We start from the raw sequence: 6000 nt of genomic DNA, 5'->3' as shown, positions 1-6000 counted from the left end.
TGTGAAAATTAATGCAAGGGAACTTCATTTAGGGTGGAGTTGGAAGGCCGAGGGAGCGCGCGTACCCTACCATTCCTTGCCAATGGCAGACCCAACAGAAGAGACCCACCTTGCACTGGTTCTATTTTATTGCCCCAACAGGAGGGGGAAAGACTTTCCTCCTCCCCCAGCAACAGCCCAGCCAATGAGAAACTGTCACAACTCAGCCAATGAGAAGCTTCTATACTTCTCCCAGTTCACTCCAGTAGACTTTTGGTTTGCAACAACTCCTCCCAACTCTCCCCCACCCCCTTTCCTCTGTAGGAGAGGTTTCCTCTCCTTTGTTCTGGGGACTTGCTTTCTAGTATGCTTGAACCTGGTGGTAATTCTCTGCTCTTCCTGCAGGAACCCATTTTTTTGCTGGTAAAATAATTGGCAGTTTTCTTTTTAAGGTTAACATTACTTGGTGATGAGAGGTGGGATCCAGAGAAGACCCCCAGCAACTTCGGAGGTGAGCCAAATAGGTGGCGCCCCCCACAGATCTAGTTGGGTTCACGCTCTTTCGCCAACCCTGGAGTTGGAGGGTATGTCCTCGCCTGGATTTCGAGCTCCGTTCTTTGTATTAGAGCCGTCCAAACTTTATGTGAGATCTGTTTTAAGGCTTGTTCTCTCGGAGAGGACTGATTTGGCCTTCAGTCGGACTCCTTTTTGCCATTGGATTGTTCCTGTTGGAATTGTGCCAGTTTGAACTGCGTTGGCCTTTGGTCCAATTCTTTTTTTAGGATCAACCTCTGCCTGTTGGAACTGTCCTACTCTTGTTTGGAACTGGACGGTTCCTCCTGGATCGATGCAGGACTTTGGTCTGATTCCTTCTGGAACCAGGCTGTTCCTGTCGAAATCTTGCTGTTTAGGAATTTTTCTCTTTGATCTAGAGAAAAACCTCCAAGAAATGGGATCCCAGTCATCAAAATATTTTGAGCCCACGTCCCTCCACACCCTCACTCCGGCGTCTGGTTTGATGTTTAAAAACTATGTGGCTTCACATACACATTTATAACTAAATAGACTGACTTAACCAAAAATAATTTAGAACTTCAGTGGCCATTATGGGGAACTTTTGCTCTCCCAAACTTGTTTTACTCAAAATTAAATTGGAAAGATGCAGCTTCTAGGGGGGAAAAACTGAGATGCCTACCTAAAAAAAAATTTTTAATGTTTATTTATGAGAGAGACAGAGCATGAGTGGGGGAGGGGCAGAGAGAAAGGGAGACAGAATTTAAAGCAGGGTCCGGGCTCTGAGCTGTCCACACAGAGCCCAACGGCTGGAACTCACGAACCCTGAGATCTGGACCTGAGTTGAAGTCCAATGTTTGACCAGCTGAGCCACCCAGGCACCCCTGGGATGCCTATTTTAAATGGTTCCTTGAGGCTTCCAAATATTTTCAAATATTCTAAGTTTGTCTCCCTGCAAAATACTCTTGCTAAGTTAACTTAGACAAACAATTGAAAGGAGTCAAAGTGGTTTCTAGGCCTCTTTCCCCCGCTCCCCTATCTTCTTTGTCTGCAACCACTTTGTGGTCATGCCTGCCTCTGTGTCATTTTCCTCTGTTGTCTCTGCCGAACTTCCCCTTTTCCTTTGTACCTCTCCCACCCCCCTCTCCTTTATCTACTAAAACTGCCTCTTTGAAGTTAAGTCTCCTGAGGATCTAAAGAAACCCCAAATTTATTATGTTCCCTGGACTAAGGCCAAGTTAAGATCCATAGTTAGAGAGTTTTTTTTTTTTTAATATGTGAAATTTATTGTCAAATTGGTTTCCATACAACACCCAGTGCTCATCCCAAAAGATGCCCTCTTCAATGCCCATCACCCACCCTCCCCTCCCTCCCACCCCCCATCAGCCCTCAGTTTGTTCTTGGTTTTTGAGTTAGAGAGTTTTCTAAAGTAACTGAGGAATCCCATAAATTTGCTGAAGACTTTAGCATAGTTGTTTAAATTTAGCAACTGGCTTCTCAAGATTCATGTTAATTAGTCCACATGCTTGTTGGTGAGGGCCAGACCAAATATTGGATGAAACTAGCCCAGTGGGAACAACCTGAAAGGGATTTAGAGAAACAGACTCCTAACTTTTGGCAGGATGCTAGAATGCTTGCTGGAAATCTCCACTAAGCAATTACAGTAGCTTTTCCTAAGCCTGTTGATTAGAACAAAATTCAGGCTGACACACAAAACCCTGATGAACACATTCATGACTGAAAATCGACTCCAAGTTGTCTCCTAAGAAAGTTCAGGTCTTCCTTTAGAGGTTGAATCCACCAGGAAGCATTTAACTCTGTTTATTAATGGACTCAACCCAGATCTTTCTCCTTTAGTTAAAAGGACCAGGTTGGAATGGAAACTATTCACTAAACATTTAGTTAATTTGGAAAACCAGCTCCCTCACATCCAAATGAAATAACAACAACAACAAAAACCCATCTAGTGCCTGCTGTCGCTGGAAGGAGCCAGGGCATTGGTAAAAAGATTATTACAAATGTAAGTACTCTAGGCACCTTCAGTTTTCCATTGAGTCCAGTGTGTTTCTAATGCCCAGTATCTGGGCTCTGAGGAGCTTCAGGGCCTCTTCCCAATCCTCCCCTCTAACTGGCCCCAGGAAACTACTCTGGATTGGGAAGGCCTTTGAGCCACACTCCATGCCCAACCCTACCGCTATAAAGCAGCCCCTGCCTTGGAGTTACTGAAACAGTTCACATAGCAGGGGTCTCAAACCTCAACGGATTTCTGTCTGAACCCGTTCCCTCTTGTCTGGCCCTTTGAGAGTTATACACCCTTATCCTTGTAGTTCCTCTGCCTCTATTCATTTATTGGGCTAAGATTTCTTAGAAAAGAATCATGCTGGAATTTTCTTTTCCCCAAAGGGGGAATAATGCTAAAATTCTATCATAATCATCAAAATAGCCAACTAGGTAAATTAAATGGTCCTTTGACATCTTTTATTCTATCTTTAAAAGATATTTTGTTTATTTTAAAGTTTATTTATTTTGAGAGAGAGAGAGAGAGAAAAAGTGTGTGTGTGTGTGTGTGTGTGTGTGTGTGTGTGTGCACAAGTGAGGGAGGGGTGGAGAGCCAGAATCCCAAGCAGGCTCCACACTGTCAGTGCAGAGCCCAATGCGGATTTGATCTCACAAGCTGTGAGATCATGACCTAAGCCAAAATCAATAGTTGGACCCAACTGACTGAGTCACCCAGGCACCCCTAAAGATTTTATTTTTAAGTAATCTCTATACCCAATGTGGGGCTCAAACACAACTCTTAAATCAAGAGTCACATGCTCTACTGACTGAGCCAGCCAGGTGCCCCTATTTGTTCCATTTTTGACGGCTCTATAGCCGAGTCCAGAGACACTGATTATTTGTTCCTATTGGAACAGGTGCCATCCTCATTGTGGCAAAATCTTCCACTGATATTTCCCCACCAATATTGACTATCATTTTGTCAGTAGACCAATAGTTTATCCTGAAGATAAAGATTTACCAGAATTGAAGCCGGTGACATCTGACAAGACCACTTCCCCAAAGATGTCCAGACCAGGCCTGTATACTTTTTTTCTCACTGTTGCTTCTTTCTCTCTCTCTCTTGCGGGAAGACAGTGCCTCTGTCGGCATTTCCCAAGCCCTTGTGAAAGGGGGAAACCTTCTGATTATGGCCTTTAAGAAACTGCCTCCTCGTGATCCTGGGACAAATTAATTTTTCACTTGCTTTTTCTGAAGGGTTAGAAGGTCCAGAATTCACAAAAGTCTTCTTTCATTCGAACTGTTAACTCACTTTGGATTCTTATCCAAATTCATGGTCTCCGAATTTGCAACCCTACAGGCTGTATTATCAATAACATTTTTAGTTCCAAACAGTTATTTTGAGATAACAATACTGCTTTAAGATGTCTTTGACATTTTAAGATGTTCTGCTCTTTTGCAAAAAGTTCATCAGCTGTTGCTTCCCATTTGTACCTGGACTGCTTCTCCCCAGATGGACTTGTGTTCTTCCTTCAGTGTTGTCTTGCAGTATTCACTATTATGCTTTCATGGCTGCTTTAAGCAGAGACTTCCAGGAGGCATGCATGACTATGGTTTGCCTTCAGAAGGAGAATTTTCCTCCCCTGTCAGAATAAATATTTCAGTTGGCTACTTTCAGCCCTAGAGTCTTGTTTTAGAACCATCTGTCATACAATTTGGAATTATGCTACTTCTTCTGTTTTTACATATAATTACTTAAGTTTTGTATTTTGTCATCAAACTTGTAAAAAAATGTACCCTATAAGGGGATGCTGGCTCAACACTTAGAGATGATCTCAAACTCTTACGACCTTGAGAAGATCTAGACTTTAGATGGGAAGTGCCTGAGAGTCCCTCCCTCCAACCCTTCCTTGTTATTCAAATGTGGCCTTAAGTGGTTTCCAACAGCTATGGACTTTGACATAGGACAGGAAAACCAGGAAAGGTCCTTCCTGGCACTGAGGGACAAAACCACTAAATATAAAGAACTTGACTACTGATTAGAGAGGCGTTCAAAGAAAGATCTTGATTAAAAGAGGGAAATGTGAACATTAATAAAAGGAAATTCTGTTTAGAAATGGAGTTGGGAGGACAGGCAGGGGAGTGCGCATGCCCTATCACTCCTTGTTCATAGCCGACCCCATGGGATGAGACCCACCTTGCACTGGATACTATTTTACTACCCCTTCAGGAAGAAGAAAGGTTTTCCTCTTCCCTTGGCAACAGTCCAGCCAATGAGAAACTGTCACAGATCAGCCAATGAGAAGCCACTGTACTTCTAACTCCCAGTTTACCCTAATGGACTTTTCCTGTCCAACAGCCCCTCCCAACTTCCCGTTTTTTTCTCTAAACTTTTTCTCCTTTGTTTGGGGGACTTGCCTGCAGTTTTGCTGTAGCTTGCTTGTCCCGGTTTGCGATTCTCTGCTATTCCCAAATAAACTCTTTCTTCCCCCCGGGGAAATAACTGGCAGTTTTATTTTTAAGGTTAACATCGCTCCTATCGGCCTATTGATTGAAGGCTTCTGGGGAAGAGAGCAGAGGGAGACAAGAATCCCCTGGCATTCCTGGCCTGCCTTGTACTTGGGCAGAGCAGACGGTGGTGACGGAGAAAGCCCTCCGGCAGAGCTGCAGGAAGTCAGGCCCAGGGCTGAAGGGCAGGTGCCAGCAGCATCCACCACACCATGGTATTAAAGACCGGCTGTAGAATGGTCTAGATGGTGGATGAATGCCTTCTCAGGGATTACACTCCTGTAATTAATTACACTTCTTTTCTGTTCCTCCTAAGGGTGAAATTTCTCAAAGGAGTTCTGGATAATCATTGTCTCCACACCTTCTCATGCCTTTCCTTCTTCAGTACATTTTTATAGGGTTTCTGTCGCCCTCTCTTTGAAATACTGCTTTAATTTACCCAAACCCCCCATCTTGCCAAATCTCATCATTACTCTTCTGTCTTCAATTTACTAGCCTTTCAGAAGCGTGGGATCCAGCCTTTCCTTCTAGAAACACTCCCTTTGTGTCTGTGACTACATTTTTGCCCCCATCTGTCTCCTTGGGTGGGTTCTCTATCTGGAAATGTTGGAGAGCCTCAGGGCTCGGTCTTCGGCTTCTCTCGCTTTGTTAATTTTTGGGGTTGTTCTCATCTTATTTCGTTAACAAACATTCTTAAGTAAATCTAGCAAATGTCAACATTAAAAAAGTTTTCTTTTTATGTTTTTATTTTATTTTTGAGAAAGAGAGACAGAGACAGAGTGTGAGTGGGGGAGGGGCAGAGAGAGAGGGAGACAACAGAATCCAAAGCAGGCAACAGGCTCTGAGCTGTCAGCACAGAGCCTGGCGTGGGGCTCAAACCCACAAACCTGTGAGATCACGACCTGAGCTGAAGTCGGATGCTTAACCCACTGAGCCACCCAGGAGCCCCCAGATGTCAACATTTCATATAATCTTGGGATATGTGTACATTTTTAAAGTAAC

This window comes from Lynx canadensis, chromosome A1 (assembly GCF_007474595.2).
Source record: "Lynx canadensis isolate LIC74 chromosome A1, mLynCan4.pri.v2, whole genome shotgun sequence".
Lineage (NCBI taxonomy): Eukaryota > Metazoa > Chordata > Mammalia > Carnivora > Felidae > Lynx > Lynx canadensis.
Note: the sequence above shows the minus strand (reverse complement) of the source record.